The sequence below is a fragment of the Ranitomeya variabilis genome, chromosome 1, assembly GCF_051348905.1.
Source record: "Ranitomeya variabilis isolate aRanVar5 chromosome 1, aRanVar5.hap1, whole genome shotgun sequence".
Classification (NCBI taxonomy): Eukaryota; Metazoa; Chordata; class Amphibia; order Anura; family Dendrobatidae; genus Ranitomeya; species Ranitomeya variabilis.
In genome coordinates, this window is record NC_135232.1 from 1,125,390,427 (window position 1) to 1,125,410,831 (window position 20,405).

At 42.5% G+C, this 20,405-nt stretch overlaps 1 protein-coding gene and 1 long non-coding RNA gene across 5 annotated transcripts in view; one reads left to right on the forward strand and one right to left on the reverse strand.

Annotated features, from left to right (window-relative positions):
- Window positions 1-10,473, forward strand: part of LOC143793018 (uncharacterized) — a 47,887-nt gene extending 37,414 nt beyond the window's left edge. Inside the window, exons 2-3 of the long non-coding RNA XR_013220030.1 lie at window positions 2,196-2,275; window positions 10,368-10,473. This is a non-coding gene — a long non-coding RNA (uncharacterized LOC143793018). The remainder of the gene's footprint in view (window positions 1-2,195; window positions 2,276-10,367) is intronic.
- The window catches only part of LOC143793370 (catenin alpha-2), a 1,050,189-nt gene that overhangs the window by 67,552 nt on the left and 962,232 nt on the right, over window positions 1-20,405 (reverse strand). The window lies entirely within an intron of this gene.

A 20,405-nucleotide genomic window follows, 5' to 3' on the forward strand; every position in this document is an offset into this window, starting at 1 on the left:
TAATCATGAATGCCGCCAGAAGAATTTTTGAAAGACACTAGAGGCACAAGGTCATAAGTTCTCACTGACAAAATGACAACCTGTCAAGAGCCAATTGATCAAAGGCTAAGCCGGCAATCGGAACCTATAAATACAGGATTATGTTCACTGTAATAATCAAGGCCGTCCTTGATGATAGAACAATTCTGTGACATGTTTTTTTTGTATTATGTAATTAGAATAGATTAGAATAAAGTCACAGCTCATAATCGTCAATGGGCTGATCGATCCGTGTGACAACTTATTGATGGAGTGGCTAAAGCAGTGTTATAAAAAGTGACAAGCATGGCATAATGAAGACAATCCAGATAGAGCAATCCAGGCATAACACATCGTAACCCTTCCACTGTTACATGATTTAAAAATGTAAAACCAGACATACATGTAACTTCTAGGGACATAAGTCCTTGATTTCTACATAAGTCTGAATGGAAAAAGTGATGCAAATTTGATCAAAATGCACTAAACCATTGCTGGTCAAAAAAAATGTTGTAATTGTTGCGCTTATCGGACATTGCACTTCATCAGAGTATGCTCCATTAGGCAAAGAACGCAGGGAGACAGAGCTAGATTTGCTTATTAGTATAGGACAGCATAGTACAAAGTTTAGCATTCCCAAAGGCATATTTGACAAATTCCAGAAATTCCTTCCCCGAAGATATGAGAATTTTGGCTTGAAAAATTTTGTTAGCCAAAACATGCCACGTATCGTTTAGGTCCCTTAGGGTATATGCACATGATCAGTACTTGCAGCAGATATATTTTCTGAAAATTCTGATATATTGGCAGGAAAATCTCTGTAAAATATGTGCGTTATTGCATGCGGTTTTGATGTTGTTTTATTCCATTCATAAAAACACATAGACATGCTTCAGATTTGAAACTGCCCAAAAATAAGTGATTAGATTTCAGAAATTTCATTCACTTTGCTGAGTTAGTAAAATGTGCAGAAAGTACTGTGTCTGATGATGACGCATCGTAGTGTCATGCACACAAAACATTCATGAGATGTGGTTTCTATAAGGCTTTTAAGATGTCCTGAAAATGTGTTAACTCTTCCAGAAGTCTGGGAGGGTCTTGGTTTATGGGAAGAATCTTTGGGACACTTTTGGATAATTAGAAGGTATGATTAAATGGCATCAGCTAAGAAGGAAAAGAAGAGTTTGGAGGTGGTATCACCGGCTAAATAGGAGAAGAATTTGGAGGAGGCTCTACCGCTAAATAAGAGAAGAGTTTGGAGGAGGTTCCACCTGCTAAATAGGAAAATAATTTGGAGGAGGTACCACCCGCTAAATAGAAGAGGTTGGAGGAGGAGCCACCTGCTAAATAGGAAAAGAGTTTGGAGGAGGCTCCACCCGCTAAATAGAAGAGGTTGGAGGAGGAGCCACCTGCTAAATAGGAGAAGAAGTTGGAGGTGGATAAACCTGCTAATAGGAAAAGAGGGGTTTGGGCGGTACTGCTGTTCCCCTTCTTTCCACTATGGGACTTCATTCTGATTGATTCAGGTGATGCACTTATAACTTAATGTATTTCACTATATGTTCTTCGCCCTGTGGTTTCACTTGCAATATGATGCTTTGATGCCTTTTTTCGTGTTTCTATGAGTTTGATTTGACTATCATGGTTTGATTATATAGGCGGATTCAGGCGCCTGTAGAGGAAATTAGTCTGGGTTTACATTGCACTGGGCACTTTAAATCTAGCATTTGGCACCCTAAGCCTACCAGTGGGCATATGTGGTGAATAATACATTGGATTTTTATATATTTGCTGATAGTACCTTTTCCCTTAGTAGGCAGCTTATTTTTGTATCACTTCCCATAGGAGGTCCCCATCCTGATTGTGTCATTTTGTCTATTTATTGATTGGTGTTTTATGTTTTATTTGTTTTTGACTAATAAAGAATATTCTAATTTTATTTATGCTAGATTCTTTTCATTTTTTTGTTAAGTAGTAAAGAAAGCTATATATACCCTTACAAAAGGAGATATTATTAAAAGGAAAAGAGTTTGGAGAAGGTAGCACCTGCTAAATAGGAGAAGAGTTTGGAGGAGGTTATTGAACTGTTATTGAAGACTGTTGGCCTTAAGCTTTTCCAAAACTACATTTTTTTGCTGCTTCACACCTGCCATTTTTCTCTTTTCCTCCCCTCTTAGATATGTGGTTTCCATCATGTCCAACCTAATGGCTCCATGGATTCACCATGACCTGGATTTTTTTATGTTAAACTCTTTAGGTGAGCTTAACAGCTATATTATTAATATGATTATTATTACATTCTATGACGATATTAAGATATCATTATCAAATTATTTTTGACTATTGTTTGCAGATAAATTATTATTCTTATTATTTTGCTTTGTATGGCAGAATTATATGTTCATAATAGGGTAGTTTTAATATATTTGTATTCTTTTACAGTTTGTATTCCATGTATGTCATTTTAGTACATTGAATTTTCTATAAACAATAACAATTGAGCAATTAATAAAAATGTTTCCATGCATAACATTTTTGTACACCGCAATTAATGATACGCGAATGTGTTTGGATGACGTGTAGTGTTGAGCGATACCGTCCGATACTTGAAAGTATCGGTATCGGAAAGTATCGGCCGATACCGGCAAAATATCGGATCCAATCCGATACCGATACCCGATACCAATACAAGTCAATGGGACTCATGTATCGGACGGTATTCCTGATGGTTCCCAGGGTCTGAAGGAGAGGAAACTCTCCTTCAGGCCCTGGGAACCATATAAATGTGTAAAAGAAAGAATTAAAATAAAAAATATCGCTATACTCACCTCTCCGACGCAGCCGGGACTTCAGCGAGGGAACCGGCAGCGTTGTTTGTTTAAAATTCGCGCTATTACTTGGTTACGTGAATTCCCGGCTTGTGATTGGTCAGGTCGGCCATGTTGCCGGGACGCGGACCAATCACAGCAAGCCGTGACGAAATTACGTCACGGCTTGCTGTGATTGGTCCGCGTCCCGGCAATATGGCCGCCCTGACCAATCACAAGCCGTGACGTCACGGGAGGCTGGACACGCGCTCATTTTAAAATGGGCGCGTGTCCAGCCTCCCGTGACGTCACGGCTTGTGATTGGTTGCGCCGCGGTCAACCAATCACAAGCCGGGAGGCTGGACGCGCTCATTTTAAAATGGGCGCGTGTCCAGCCTCCCGTGACGTCACGGCTTGTGATTGGTTGCGCCGCGGTCAACCAATCACAAGCCGGGAGGCTGGACGCGCTCATTTTAAAATGGGCGCGTGTCCAGCCTCCCGTGACGTCACGGCTTGTGATTGGTTGCGCCGCGGTCAACCAATCACAAGCCGGGAGGCTGGACGCGCTCATTTTAAAATGGGCGCGTGTCCAGCCTCCCGTGACGTCACGGCTTGTGATTGGTCAGGGCGGCCATATTGCCGGGACGCGGACTGTCATGATCTCAATGGCAAGAGAACATAGCATAAGCATATATAGGAACTAGCTCTTGGAAGATGGGAACTGAGCTGACCATGAACTAAACCTAACGCACAACTAGCAGTGGCCGGGTAGCATGCCTACGTTGATTCTAGATGCCCAGCACCAGCCGGAGGACTAAATAAAGCTAGCAGAGGAAAATATTAGTCCTAGCTCACCTCTAGAGAAATACCCCGAAAGGAGACAGAGGCCCCCCACATGTATTGGCGGTGAGTTGAGATGAAATAACAAACGTAGTATGAAAATAGGTTTAGCAAATTTGAGGTCCACTTACTACATAGCAGAAGACAGAAAGGACACTTTCATGGTCAGCTGAAAACCCTATCAAAAAACACCATCCAGAAATTACTTTAAAACTCTGGCATTAACTCATAACACCAGAGTGGCAATTCCTGTTCACAAGAGCTTTCCAGACACAGTAACGAAACTACAGCTGTGAACTGGAACAAAATGCAAAAACAAACATGGACAAGAGTCCAACTTATCTAGTAGTTGTCTAGGAGCAGGAACAAGCACAGAGAGGCTTCTGATAACATTGTTGACCGGCAAGCAACTAACAGAGCAGCAAGGTTATATAGCGACTCCCACATCTTGATGGGAACAGGTGAACAGAGAAGATGAAGACACCAGTTCAATCCCACCAGTAGCCACCGGGGGAGCCCAGAATCCAAACTCACAACAGTACCCCCCCCTCAAGGAGGGGGCACCGAACCCTCACCAGAACCACCAGGGCGATCAGGATGGGCCCTATGAAAGGCACGAACCAGATCGGAGGCATGAACATCAGATGCATTCACCCAAGAATTATCCTCCTGGCCGTATCCCTTCCACTTGACCAGATACTGGAGTCTCCGTCTGGAAACACGAGAGTCCAAGATTTTCTCCACAACGTACTCCAACTCACCCTCAACCAACACCGGAGCAGGAGGCTCAACGGAAGGCACAACCGGTACCTCATACCTGCGCAATAATGACCGATGAAAAACGTTATGAATAGAAAAGGATGCAGGGAGGTCCAAACGGAAGGAAACAGGGTTAAGAATCTCCAATATCTTATACGGGCCGATAAACCGAGGCTTAAACTTAGGAGAAGAGACCCTCATAGGGACAAAACGAGAAGACAACCACACCAAATCCCCAACAGAAAGCCGAGGACCAACACGACGGTGGCGGTTGGCAAAAAGCTGAGTCTTCTCCTGGGACAACCTCAAATTGTCCACCACCTGCCCCCAGATCTGATGCAATCTCTCCACCACAGCATCCACTCCAGGACAATCCGAAGATTCCACCTGACCAGAGGAAAATCGAGGATGAAACCCCGAATTACAGAAAAACGGGGACACCAAAGTGGCAGAGCTGGCCCGATTATTGAGAGCGAACTCCGCCAATGGCAAAAAAGCAACCCAATCATCCTGGTCAGCAGACACAAAACACCTCAGATATGTCTCCAGGGTCTGATTAATCCGCTCGGTCTGGCCATTCGTCTGAGGATGGAAAGCGGACGAAAAAGATAAATCTATGCCCATCCTAGCACAGAATGCCCGCCAAAATCTAGACACGAATTGGGTCCCTCTGTCAGAAACGATATTCTCAGGAATACCATGCAAACGAACAACATTTTGAAAAAACAGAGGAACCAACTCGGAAGAAGAAGGCAACTTGGGCAGAGGAACCAAATGGACCATCTTAGAAAAACGGTCACACACCACCCAGATGACAGACATCTTCTGAGAAACAGGCAGATCTGAAATAAAATCCATCGAGATGTGCGTCCAAGGCCTCTTAGGAATAGGCAAGGGCAACAATAATCCACTAGCCCGAGAACAACAAGGCTTGGCCCGAGCACAAACGTCACAAGACTGCACAAAGCCTCGCACATCTCGTGACAGGGAAGGCCACCAGAAGGACCTTGCCACCAAATCCCTGGTACCAAAAATGCCAGGATGACCTGCCAACGCAGAAGAATGAACCTCAGAGATGACTCTACTGGTCCAATCATCAGGAACAAACAGTTTATCAGGTGGGCAACGATCAGGTCTCTCCGCCTGAAACTCCTGCAAGGCCCGCCGCAGGTCTGGAGAAACGGCTGACAATACCACTCCATCCTTAAGGATACCTGTGGGCTCAGAGTTACCAGGCGAGTCAGGCTCAAAACTCCTAGAAAGGGCATCCGCCTTAACATTCTTAGAACCCGGTAGGTATGACACCACAAAATTAAACCGAGAGAAAAATAATGACCAGCGCGCCTGTCTAGGATTCAGGCGCCTGGCGGTCTCAAGATAAATCAAATTTTTGTGGTCAGTCAATACCACCACCTGATGTCTGGCCCCCTCAAGCCAATGGCGCCACTCCTCAAAAGCCCACTTCATGGCCAAAAGCTCCCGATTCCCAACATCATAATTCCGCTCAGCGGGCGAAAATTTACGGGAAAAGAAGGCACAAGGCCTCATCACGGAGCAGTCAGAACTTTTCTGCGACAACACTGCCCCAGCTCCGATCTCAGAAGCGTCGACCTCAACCTGAAAAGGTAGAGCAACATCAGGCTGACGCAACACAGGGGCAGAGGAAAAACGGCGCTTAAGCTCCCGAAAGGCCTCCACAGCATCAGGGGACCAATCAGCAACATCAGCACCCTTCTTAGTCAAATCGGTCAATGGCTTAGCAATATCCGAAAAACCAGCAATAAATCGACGATAAAAGTTAGCAAAGCCCAAAAATTTCTGAAGACTCTTAAGAGAAGAGGGCTGCGTCCAATCACAAATAGCTTGAACCTTGACAGGATCCATTTCAATGGAAGAGGGGGAAAAAATATATCCCAAAAAGGAAATCCTCTGTACCCCAAAAACACACTTAGAACCCTTCACACACAAAGAATTAGACCGCAAAACCTGAAAAACCCTCCTGACTTGCTGGACATGAGAGTCCCAGTCATCCGAAAAAATCAGAATATCATCCAGATACACAATCATAAATTTATCCAAATAATCGCGAAAAATATCATGCATAAAGGACTGGAAAACTGACGGAGCATTAGAAAGACCAAAAGGCATCACTAAATACTCAAAGTGGCCCTCGGGCGTATTAAATGCGGTTTTCCACTCATCCCCCTGCCTGATTCGCACCAAATTATACGCCCCACGAAGGTCAATCTTAGAGAACCACTTGGCCCCCTTTATGCGAGCAAACAAATCAGTCAGCAACGGCAATGGGTATTGATATTTAACAGTGATTTTATTCAAAAGCCGATAATCAATACATGGTCTCAAAGAGCCGTCTTTTTTTGACACAAAGAAAAAACCGGCTCCTAAGGGAGATGACGATGGACGAATATGTCCCTTTTCCAAGGACTCCTTTATATATTCTCGCATAGCAGCATGTTCAGGCACAGACAGATTAAATAAACGACCCTTTGGGTATTTACTACCCGGGATTAAATCTATGGCACAATCGCACTCTCGGTGCGGAGGTAACGAACCAAGCTTGGATTCTTCAAAGACGTCACGATAGTCAGACAGGAACTCAGGAATTTCAGAGGGAATGGATGATGAAATGGAAACCACAGGTACATCCCCATGAGCCCCCTTACATCCCCAGCTCAACACAGACATAGCTCTCCAGTCGAGGACTGGGTTGTGAGATTGCAGCCAAGGCAATCCTAGCACCAAATCATCATGTAGATTATACAGCACCAGAAAACGAATAATCTCCTGGTGATCCGGATTAATACGCATAGTTACTTGTGTCCAGTATTGTGGTTTATTATTAGCCAATGGGGTGGAGTCAATCCCCTTCAGAGGAATAGGAGTCTCCAAAGGCTCTAAATCATACCCACAGCGTTTGGCAAAGGACCAATCCATAAGACTCAAAGCGGCGCCAGAGTCGACATAGGCGTCCGTGGTAATAGATGACAAAGAGCAAATCAGAGTCACAGATAGAATAAATTTAGACGGTAAGGTGCAAATGGAAACAGATTTACCAAGCTTTTTAGTGCGCTTAGAGCATGCTGATATAACATGAGTAGAATCACCACAATAGAAACACAACCCATTTTTCCGTCTAAAATTCTGCCGCTCGCTTCGGGACAGAATTCTATCACACTGCATACTCTCTGGCGACTTCTCAGTGGACACCGCCAGATGGTGCACTGGTTTGCGCTCCCGCAAACGCCTATCGATCTGAATAGCCATTGTCATGGACTCATTCAGACCCGCAGGCACAGGGAACCCCACCATAACATCCTTAATGGCATCAGAGAGACCCTCTCTGAAAGTCGCCGCCAGGGCGCACTCATTCCACTGAGTAAGCACAGACCATTTACGGAATCTTTGGCAGTAAATTTCCGCTTCATCTTGCCCCTGAGATAGGGACATCAAAGTTTTTTCTGCCTGAAGCTCCAAATGAGGTTCGTCATAAAGCAACCCCAAGGCCAGAAAAAACGCATCCACATTGAGCAACGCAGGATCCCCTGGTGTCAATGAAAAAGCCCAGTCTTGAGGGTCGCCCCGGAGCAAGGAAATCACAATCCTGACCTGCTGTGCAGGGTCTCCGGCAGAGCGAGATTTCAGAGACAAAAATAATTTGCAATTATTTCGAAAATTCTGAAACCCGGATCTATTCCCCGAGAAAAATTCCGGCAAAGGAATTCTCGGCTCAGATACAGGTGCATGACAAACAAAATCTTGCAAATTTTGTACCTTCGTGGCGAGATTATTCAAACCTGCAGTTACACTCTGAAGATCCATTACAAACAGGTGGACACAGAGCCATTCAAGGGTTAAGAGGAGGTAAGAAGCAGCTAGACAGCAATTAAGGGCTAGGCAGCAAAACTCTGAGGGGGAAAAAAAAAAAAAAAAAAAAAATTTCCCTTCAACACTTCTTTTTCTCCTGCTTCAGCCCAAACAATTAACACTTTGCGGGCCGGTCAAACTGTCATGATCTCAATGGCAAGAGAACATAGCATAAGCATATATAGGAACTAGCTCTTGGAAGATGGGAACTGAGCTGACCATGAACTAAACCTAACGCACAACTAGCAGTGGCCGGGTAGCATGCCTACGTTGATTCTAGATGCCCAGCACCAGCCGGAGGACTAAATAAAGCTAGCAGAGGAAAATATTAGTCCTAGCTCACCTCTAGAGAAATACCCCGAAAGGAGACAGAGGCCCCCCACATGTATTGGCGGTGAGTTGAGATGAAATAACAAACGTAGTATGAAAATAGGTTTAGCAAATTTGAGGTCCACTTACTACATAGCAGAAGACAGAAAGGACACTTTCATGGTCAGCTGAAAACCCTATCAAAAAACACCATCCAGAAATTACTTTAAAACTCTGGCATTAACTCATAACACCAGAGTGGCAATTCCTGTTCACAAGAGCTTTCCAGACACAGTAACGAAACTACAGCTGTGAACTGGAACAAAATGCAAAAACAAACATGGACAAGAGTCCAACTTATCTAGTAGTTGTCTAGGAGCAGGAACAAGCACAGAGAGGCTTCTGATAACATTGTTGACCGGCAAGCAACTAACAGAGCAGCAAGGTTATATAGCGACTCCCACATCTTGATGGGAACAGGTGAACAGAGAAGATGAAGACACCAGTTCAATCCCACCAGTAGCCACCGGGGGAGCCCAGAATCCAAACTCACAACAGCGGACCAATCACAGCAAGCCGTGACGTAATTTCGTCACGGCTTGCTGTGATTGGTCCGCGTCCCGGCAACATGGCCGACCTGACCAATCACAAGCCGGGAATTCACGTAACCAAGTAATAGCGCGAATTTTAAACAAACAACGCTGCCGGTTCCCTCGCTGAAGTCCCGGCTGCGTCGGAGAGGTGAGTATAGCGATATTTTTTATTTTAATTCTCTCTTTTACACATTTTAACATTAATGTTGTTGCGATACCCGATACCCGATACCACAAGAGTATCGGAATCCCGGTATCGGAATTCCGATACAGCAAGTATCGGCCGATACCCGATACTTGCAGCATCGGAATGCTCAACACTAATGACGTGTTATTCAAGCATGCTCAGGAGTTATTCAAGTATCTTGGGCATGCTCGGATAACATGTTCGAGTCCCGGCGGCTGCATGCCTTGCTGCTGTTAGGCAGCCACAACACAAGCGGGGATTGCCTAACAAACAAGCCCTCTAACAGCCATGAAACATAGAGCTGCAGGGACTCGAGCATATTGTCCGAGCACATTTAAGATACTCATTATCCGAGGATGTTCGTTCATAACTAATGACAATCCATCATATATCGTCCACATGTTCTAGCGTCCTCATATATACCGAAAAAAGTTTTTCAGATTCACAACTTTCTTGTCTCTCAGTCTGAATGACTATTTCTTGGAAAGTGTTATGCAAATGTTCGCACTTCTATCAACTCATTAGTGCCTATCTCCTAATTACACCTATTCTGTCCTTTAAATCATCGCCTTGATGTGTCCGCCATCTTTTCTATTTCCGCTACTTTGATGCCTTTCATCAGACTTACTATAAATTGCATTAATCTTGCCTTCTATTAGGGACCTCTCTTACCATTTTCCTTAGTTTTTTTTTCCCTCTGTTCTCCACTTTCTTTGCCACTTTAAAACTAGATTTTTGGCCTTTGATAAGGTCATTGACTGTTCCGCACAGAATACTTACAGTATATTTTAATGGTCCATTAAAGCTCGCCTATTGTGCTTTGCTGCTTAAATAACCTTTGATGGCAATAGCTTCAGGTAGAACAGAAGGAACAAAAAAGGTAACTTCCCTCATATTTCTAAGTAATTGTCGGCTGATAATTACTTCTGCTGTTCATCTAATCAGTTTTACACTTGTATTTGTTATTAGATAAGTTACCGGGAAAGAATAAGCCAATGCAAATAGCCTGTTGGCTGCCTCTGTCGCTGCCGTAATTGGAACAGAACGCGTGTTCTTCTTGAGTGGAAAAAATAGAGCTTTATAGGATTATCACAACCAGAACAGAACATTTGGTAAGACATTAATTGTAAAGGCTTTAGAGAATCATAACACTCGGATTCAGACCTAAGCTAATAAAATCATAAAGATTTCCAAAATATATACAATATGAAAAAATGAATAACGATTTCCTCTTTCCGTGTGGAACAATAGGACATATGGAAGTAGATTATTAGTTTTTAAGGTTTAGGGTACTTTCACACTAGCGTCGGTACGGGGCCGTCACCATGCGTCGGCGCGACGTACCGACGCACGTTGTGAAATAAATGCACAACGGGGGCAGCGGATGCAGTTTTACAATGCATCCGCTGCCCCATTGTAATGTGCGGGGAGGAGGGGGTGGAGTTTTGGCTGCGCATGCGCGGTCGAAAATGGCAGACACGACGTACAAAAAACGTTACATGGAACTTTTTTTGTGCCGACGGTCCGCCAAAACATGACGCATCCGTCGCACGACAGATGCGACGTGTGGCAATCCGTCGCAATGCGTTGCTAATGCAAGTGTATGGTCACTCATGTGACCGCTCACACGACCAATCACAAGCCGCGACGTCATCGCAGGTCCTAAACTCACTGCATTCTTGGGAACGGAGGCTGCCGGTTACATCGGTAAGGTCCAGGGGCTGCCGGACAGGTGAGTATATCCATATTTTTTATTTTAATTCTTTATTTTTTAAATGAATATGGATCCCAGGGCCTGAAGGAGAGTCTCCTCTCCTCCAGACCCTGGGAACCATACACTGGGAACTTCCGATTCCGATTTCCGATATCACAAAAATATCGGAACTCGGTATCGGAATTCCGATACAGCAAATATCGTCTGATACCCGATACTTGCGGTATCGGAATGTTCAACACTTGTGGTGACCAAATAAATGTAATTTTGGCGTTCTTGAATTTTTGATCCATTTTTGGTGTTTACTGATCAGATAAGTTATTTTTATATTTTGATAAATCAGACTTTTCTGAACGTGGCAATACCACGTGTATTTTTTATGTATTCTCAATGAGGGAAAAGGGGGGTGATTTGAACTTCTACATTTTTTTCCATATTTTGACAAACATTTTTTTTTACTTTTTAGTGTTATTGTCCCTTAGGGGACTAGTTCAATCACTTGTGCTATATCTAGAGCATGACTACATATGTCTGAAATCACTGTCTTCTTTGAAGCACAGCCACAGGCACTTATGTGTAAAAAGATGATTAGAACATTTTTTGTACCATCCCCTCAAAAGTGTATGCATTGTAAAAAGTTCGCCCCTAAGGGTACCGTCACACAGTACCATTTTGATCGCTACGACGGTACGATTCGTGACGTTCTAGCGATATCGTTACGATATCGCAGTGTCTGACACGCAGCAGCGATCAGGGATCCTGCTGAGAATCGTACGTCGTAGCAGATCGTTTGGAACTTTCTTTCGTCGCTTGATCACCCGCTGACATCGCTGGATCGTTGTGTGTGACAGCGATCCAGCGATGTGTTCGCTTGTAACCAGGGTAAACATCGGGTAACTAAGCGCAGGGCCGCGCTTAGTAACCCGATGTTTACCCTGGTTACCAGCGTAAACGTAAAAAAAACAAACCGTACATACTCACATTCCGGTGTCTGTCCTCCGGCGTCTCAGCTTCTCTGCACTGTGAGCGCCGGCCAGCCGGAAAGCGAGCACAGCGGTGACGTCTGACGTCACCGCTCTGCTTTCCGGCTATGGTGCTTTACACAGTGGAGAGAAGCTGAGACGCCGGGGACAGACACCAGAATGTGAGTATGTACGGTTTGTTTTTTTTACGTTTACGCTGGTAACCAGGGTAAACATCGGGTTACTAAGCGCGGCCCTGCGCTTAGTAACCCGATGTTTACCCTGGTTACCCGGGGACTTCGGCATCGCTCCAGCGCCGTGATTGCAACGTGTGACCGCAGTCTACGACGCTGGAGCGATAATCATACGATCGCTGCGACGTCACGGATCGTGCCGTCGTAGCGATTAAAATGGTACTGTGTGACGGTACCCTAAGCCATGGTTTTTACAAACTGAATAACTCCAAGTTTGATAACCTGTCTTGGTACGGCAGTCCAGGCCTTCCCTTAATAACCATGGTTGCTCTTTTCTACGCTTGCTCTAGTTCAGCTATCTCCTTCTTATACATTAGAGACCAACAATGTACACAGTATTCTGAGTTGCCACATCAATGACTTGTATAGAGGCAAAACTATGTATGAGCACCTATGCCTCTCTTAATGCATCCCATGATTATATTTGTCTTGGCAGCAGCTGCCTGCCACTGAATGTCTGAAGTTGAGTTTGCCGTTCACCTGTAAGCCCAAGTCTTTTTCAGTGACAGTTTTACCCAGTGTTTAGCATTTAGTATACAATTGCACATTTTATTTTTCCTCTGCCCAAGTTCATAACCTTACATTTATCTACATTAAACTTCAATTGCCATTTCTCAGCCCAAGTCTCCAGCTTACATGAATCCCTTTGTGTTACCTTGCAAAATTTATCATCTGCAAATATTAAAATTGTATCATGTATGCCCTCCTCATGGTCATTAAGAAATATGTAAAAGAGGGCCCAATACTGACCCCTGTGGTATCCCACTTTTAAGTATGACCCAATTAAAGTGTGTTCTTCTAATAACCACCATCTGCTTGCTGCCAATGGCTTACCCAGTTACAAATATTTTCCCTTAGTCCCATTGCTCTCATTTTATATATCAAGCTTTAATATTGCACTCATGGACTTGGACTTTTGCATGGTTTTGAAAATTCCAGATATATTATGCCCATTATGTTGCCCTGGTTTAGTCTGTAACTTGTCTCTTCATAGAGGCTGATCAGATTTGAAAGGAACATATTTATGTTGGGTCATATGATTATTTCTATTGAGATACTCTAGCAAAGCATGGCTTAGAATTGGTAGAGAATGTCTAGTTTCCCTAATCATGTCTTCTGTATTTGGATTTTCTTACATAAATACTGCACAGAAAAAGGTGTTTAGTAGATTAGCCTTTCTCCCATCCTCTTTCACTATTTTACCTGGATGATATACAACCAGATATACATAGAGGACCTCCAGGTGTGCCCGACGTGAACACCATATTGACAAGCTCAAACTGTCTATGTATTACAGAACCTGATATACATTTGCATGGTCTGGAAATATGCCAACATTTCATCTGCAATGCCTTCCTGGCAGTGGTTGACCCTGGAAAAATTATAGAAGAAACTCCAAAACTAAATCTGTTGTCCCTGATAAGACTTTCCAGATAGAAACATATCATCTAATTTCTAATACCTGTTTGATTGTTTGTTTGAGGTCCAAGTAGAGATGATTGAATCACTTCAAAGTGAATTAAATTTGCTTTAAATTTCACAAAAACATTGAGATTTAACAGAATTTGAATTTCTTTAGAGTCGATTACACCATCTTCAGTGTCTTCAGGTGCCTGGCAAGATTGGAGTCTCCTGTGTTAACGTAACCATGATGCACACCAAACGAGATCATGGCAGACTTTTCACAACATCGATACATGACTTGTCAACACAGTATACAACAAAGATTAAGGTCACGGGAAACCACTGACGAAGGCCCAATAAAGACTACAGCGGTAACTGGGACTTAGCCAAAGAAGATGATTGGGCCAGAGTGGGGATGTGCAGCGGGATAGGTGAGGTTCAGCTGAGTATCATTTTTTTTTACATATGTTTATGTTTATTATGATTTTCGTTTTGTGAAAACCTCAGAGAATAATAAGGCACATTTGATTTACATCAATAAGTTTAATGCAAATCAAATTTCCTGGATGAACGTAAGCAAACTGGCAAATTTAAATTTCACCAGATTCTCTCAACACTCGGTCCAAACCTTGAGAAAAAAAACTAAACACTTTACTCCATCTCCTAGACCTTTTTCACAAGATTTTCATCTGGTGATGACACAACATGCCAGTATCATGCACAAAAAACTTTTACAGCACTAATTTCCATGATTTCCAAGACGTTTTAGTGGCATGTAGGAGATGTGCCAACTTTTCCTGGAGTATGGAAGGTCTTCCTTTCTCATTAGCAGCCTCCAGAAATAAGGATGGCATGTATGGAAACTGATATCCCCCTTTCTAATGATCATTGGGAGTCCAAAATGTTGGAGCTCTATCACACATTTATCACGTATGCAATAAATATTCTAAATCTACTATTTGTCTTTGGATGGTAATTTTCAAGATTGTTTGAATTTATGATATGGATTCAAAGATCAAACTAGAAAAGTCTCATGTGACAGAGAGCACAGGTCAGAGAGTTTCCCACCTGTGACGTAACTTGGAGCTTCTGTCCCTCAGTGCATCTGCTTCCTTAATATCCCAGTCACCCATTCAAAAATGTCCTGATAAGAGACACGGATATTGAAGATTCTGTTACTTGAAGTTGGGCCTGGTTCAATATGGCCCACCAGAGGAGAGAACAAGATTAACGAGGTTCAGAAGAAGAGGACAACCTAATTTTAAAATTTATTTCAAAGCAAAATAGATGCTATTCAGGTCATTCTTTTTTTGGGGGGTGGGTGGTTCTTACAAATATATCACAAAATCTCACTGGTAGTCATCATACGTAGAGCTGGGTGATTGATTGTAAGGAAATGGTGTAGAAATATATCCTTAAAGATTTGATGTTCTGTAATATAATGTTATTGATGACCTATGCTAAATGAATCATCAATATCTAATCAATGGGGGTCCGACACCTGGCTCCACGACCGATGCCAGATCAGCTTTCCTTTAAGACCTAGTTTTAATAATATTATATACCAAAAATTTACTTATTGTAGACCCTTCAACAAATTGTAGTGATGTCACTCTTCACCTTATGTGATGTCATCATTCCATATAAATTCCATGCTCAGCTTTCTGGGCTATTTTCGTCTAATGGAAGGTGTTAGACCCCGCTAATTGAAGCTATTTTTTCTCATATATATTATTTATATTATTTACAGATTCTATACACTTATTTCCATGTGTCTATGAGAAGTGAACGGTGATACACTTGGCTGTATCACAATCTTAAACTCTGATATTTCAATTTTCACCGTGATTCTAATGAGATGCTGGCTTCATGAAGCTAATCTGTCATCTGTATGTCAAAGCAAGTTCACGGCCACGGGCTGGGGGCTACAACGCAGCATGACACCACGGGGGGTCAATGCACTTACTCCCTTTATAGAGAGAAAATGAAACAAAATCCCCCGCTGTTCCTTGACAAACCGACAGCATGGCAAAAAGAAGGACTTAGATTTTGCAATCAATATCCTCACTTTCATGTGATATTTTATAGTAATTTATAATAAAATAAAAAAATAAAGTTGTAGACTCCTATTTGCAGTTTTAAGTTTAAGAGGTTTTCCACTTTCAATGACTTCCTTATTTTTGAAGGTGTCTAACATTTAGTGATCACAGTCTATTGTGCTGTTGGGATCCAGACGATCAGTTGTGATCGGTGGTGGTATCTTGCAATAAGTGATTATTTTCAGTGTGGCACCTCCACAGGACAAAAGAAGAATTACACAATTCCAAATAAAAAAATAATCATCTGTCTTGTTATGAAATAAGGGTTGAGAATGAGGGATCTCGCTGGAGTAACCTTTATAGAGTACTTTTTTCTACCATTTGCTACCTTTTTGTATCTACAGCTTCCATGCAGACATATGCCTCTCCACGGTAACTGACTACAAAATTTTGTCTGATCCTGCAGTCATACCGTATCATTCCGTCTTTCTCCCGCCAGAAAGAAATAAGTTTGCTGCATGTGACTACATTGGAGTTGTTTGTAGTCTGTTACCATAGAGACAGAAGTTTGTGTAAAAGCGGTAAATATTGACTAATTCAGATTAAAACAAAAACATTTTTTGTCTTTATTTCTGATGCATTCAGACAATGCATAACTATTTTTTTTTTATATAGGTTGACCTTGCTTATAAAGTTTTATTGCAAATATCTGATTCTATCCTAATGTTATGGTAATAGACTCCTGTGACAGATTATCTGTTTAATAGCTCCGATTAATGCCACGATTGGGTATCCTTTAAAGTAGTGTCTAAATGACCTGTATCTCTGAAGGTCACATCAAATAAATAGCTGTGTAATTTACGTCTGGTCATTGAGAAGCCAAGGCCGCTGTTCAGAAAAGAGTGAAATATTACACTCCCCGAGATCATCTCTCCCAACACTTTATCTGTGTCATCCACAGTTAGATACAGATGACAAATCAGATCACTGCCAGAATAAATCAATTTGCTGTTAAGCTGAGGGGACCGGGCAACGGCCATGTTTCTTCAGGGACCCTAGAACAGTTTTAAGATCGGCTTTATTTATATCTTCACGTTCTGGTTCATGTACTACAATTTCAAGTATTTCCTGGGTAAATAAATGAGTGAAGGCTACATATGCTGAATATATATATATCTGAAAAAAATCAATCCATGTCACAGGCTCAACAGAGATACCGTGCCGAAAAGAACTTTGAATGTGAGTCATTTCTTTCAATTCTGCTATATAATAATAATGGATGCCTTTCAACCACTTGACTTCTTGTCTGAGTGACTAACTTTTTCATTACAGTTAGGGAAGTTTCCATTATTACTTTTTCATAAATGTATTTTATGACTTTTATGACTCTTGCGAAACAAATATTATCAAAACACATAGCAATACCCTGAATAGGCTTCAGTTCAGATCACATCCACTGGGAGGCCTATCATAGACATATACAGCATAAATATCTTATGACAGAGCATTACAAAATTGTGGGCTTTTTTTTTTTAAAGTTGGTCATTTTGTACCACTTAACATGGAATACAACTGTTAGGAGGTAGCACTAGAACTACCATTCTTACAATGAGAGAAACAAGGGAACCAGAATATTTGTCTATATTTAAAGATGAGCAATTTGATTTGATCCGCCCAAGTCCTTTGTGAATTATGGCCTTCACTTCTGCTACCAATTTCCTTGGCTCAGGATAAAAAGTTTGTATGGTGATTACTAGGTGTGACATGTGGGCCTTGGAAGCGCCATAAACACCAAGGATGCCGAGCCAAGGGTGGCAGGTGAAAAAGTAAAGACCAGCTGCCACACAGGACAAGACTAGATATTGGACCAGGGCAGAGTAGATCGCATTTCCTATCTCTGCACGGTACTTTATAAAATGCTGTATGTCAGGCCTGAAAAGTGGCTTTATCGCATATCGGTCAAACCTGGTGACCTCCTTCTCGCCTCTTGTGGATGACATGACCCTACATCACTCGCACAGTCTCCTATTGTGAATTCTGCTTTTGGGCTCCCTCCGGTGGTTGTAGGTGGTAATGCAGTTGCCCCTGAGTTGCAGTCCTGGTCAGGTGTATCTGCTGATTGCAGATCTGACTGGGGTATTTAGGCGTGCAGGATTCATTAGTCCTTGCCAGTTGTCAATTGTTGTTGGGAGGTGTAGGAACTCTGCCTGGTTCCTCCTGCCTTTCTGCCAAATCAGCAAAGATAAGTCTCTGGTTCTTTTTCCCTGTGGCACAAATGTTGTGTGCTTCACAATTCAGTGCTATTCTTTGTGTTTTCTTGTCCAGCTTAGATTGTGTCAGTATTTTCTCAGTCTTGCTGGATTCTCTGGAGTGGCAGATATACATTCCATTTCTTTAGTTAGATTGTGGAACTTTTTGTATTATCTGCTGTGGATATTTTTGGAAGGGTTTTAATACTGATCGCCTAGTTATCTGTCCTATCCTTTCCTATTTAGCTAGAGTGGCCTCTTTTGCTAAATCCTGTTTTCTACCTGCGTGTGTCTATTCTTCTCATACTCACAGTCATTATTTGTGGGGGGCTGCCTATCCTTTGGGGGTCTGCTCTGAGGCAAGATAGCATTCCCATTTCCATCTATAGGGGTATTTAGTCCTCCGGCTGTGTCGAGGTGTCTAGGGAGTGTTAGGCACACCCCACGGCTACTTCTAGTTGCGGTGTTAGTTCAGGATTGCGGTCAGTACATGTTCCACCGACTCCAGAGAAAGTTTCATGCGGCTCCAAGGTCACCAGATCATAACAGTCTCCCCAGCATTGTGCTCCTGCGCAGGCGTACTTCAGAGCAAAGAACTGCAGTGCGCAGGTGCAGGGAAAGGTAAAAGAGCCCTGGTGCATGTGCACTGCAGTCTTTAACTCTGCAATAGTCAAGACAGAGAAGTACGCCTGCTCAGGAGCGTGATGTCCAGGAGACTTTGTGGATGTTGTAGGGTCATGTCATCGACACGAAGCAAGAAGGAGGACGCCGGGCCAAGAAGAGTGACACCTCTCAGAATGGACCGCCCCACAGGTGAATATAATAAAAGCTCTTCTTATCTTCCAGGTTGGGTTAGGGGAATCATAGAATCATAGAATATATGCAGCATTATAGAATAATGTACATCAGGACTGAAAAGTGGAGTCGGTATCTCATTAGCAACAGGTTTGCTTTAAATGATCAAATTACTCAAGTTACTAACATACCATACTTATGAATGGTGTCTTGACCATCAATTACAAGCTCTAGTCCCAGATAGCATTTCATTTGTCAGCTTATGAGCAGGAGAGTGAAGGGGACGGGTTAACTGCTCATTTCAATATCTAAGCCAGTCCAATGTTCAAACAAACAAGGGTCCAGGTATTGAAAAGCAAACAGTGCCTGACATATTGTAATAAAATAATTAGAGAATGCTAAATTTGAATTTGGCAGATTTATTAGATTTTAAGCTGAAAATGCAATTTGCTTTTTATGCAAATACAACATGTGTTTTTTTTTAGCTGTGATGTTTCTCCAAAACCCCGAATCATAATAAATGTAAAGTTTATGAAAAAAAATTGAGCTCACCACATCTAGGCCTCTCACTTTTCCCTCTGTGCAGCATCCTGCCTGGTCGTTCATTAAGCTAGTTTCCTCCAGTCTGGTCTTTCATATTCACAGTGCTCTTTGGTGCTTCCGCACTTCATGATGTCTCGAGAGAAGTAGTGACCACTAAAGACCTTGATCAGTAGGGTGAAGACTCACTGGAGAGAGGTAGCTACATGGAGGACCAGGCAGAAAGCTCTGCAAATGGACAGTTGAGGGTCATGGAAAGGAGAGTATATCTTTGGTAATCCCATATTTCTTTTCAATTCAATCTGCCCAATTGTAGCTAAACATGGGCCAATTGGCCTGTGGTTTACTAAATTCATTTAAGGGCTGGAAACAGGTTGAAATATTACAGTCAACTTATCCCAACACTTATCTGGTCATCTGTGCAACACTCTGCCCAGTCCTCCAAACTGTCCAGTACTCAAAACGGATTGTGGGTATTGCCTGCTCTACTGGGGTGCTGCCCACTGCAATATCCACCCTCGCTCACATATCATCAATGCCTTGTATGGTGGATGAGATGGCTGATCCATAAACTCAAGGATTCCATTGATTTACCCACCTAGTATTAATTCATTGCCCATAATTTATTCTGTTGTTGCTGTACCCTGAAGATTTTTTTTTTCGTTACTAGAAATTACCAAATCGATTCAAAGCTAATTTCATTTTTTGCTTCTTCTTGCAATTCGATTTGCTCGACTTGAGCAGAACGTCATGTAAATATCTCAATATATATGAAGCTAATATTGGGGGTCACACAATTAAACTGTAATAGTGACTATCTGCCATGGACAGAGATTTTTTTGATATGCCTTTTTATTGGAAATGAGAAAATTGATTTGTAGAATTTTTTTGCAGTTTCATTTACGGTAATTTGGAAAACATTTGGTAGCATCTTGTTAGGTCTCGAGTTCCCGCCGCTGCACAGGGGGAATCTCAAACCACCTCCGCTGTGGTCTCCCATTCTTGTCCAGCCACAGTGGAGCCTGCTCAGTGGAGACATCCGAAGGACAT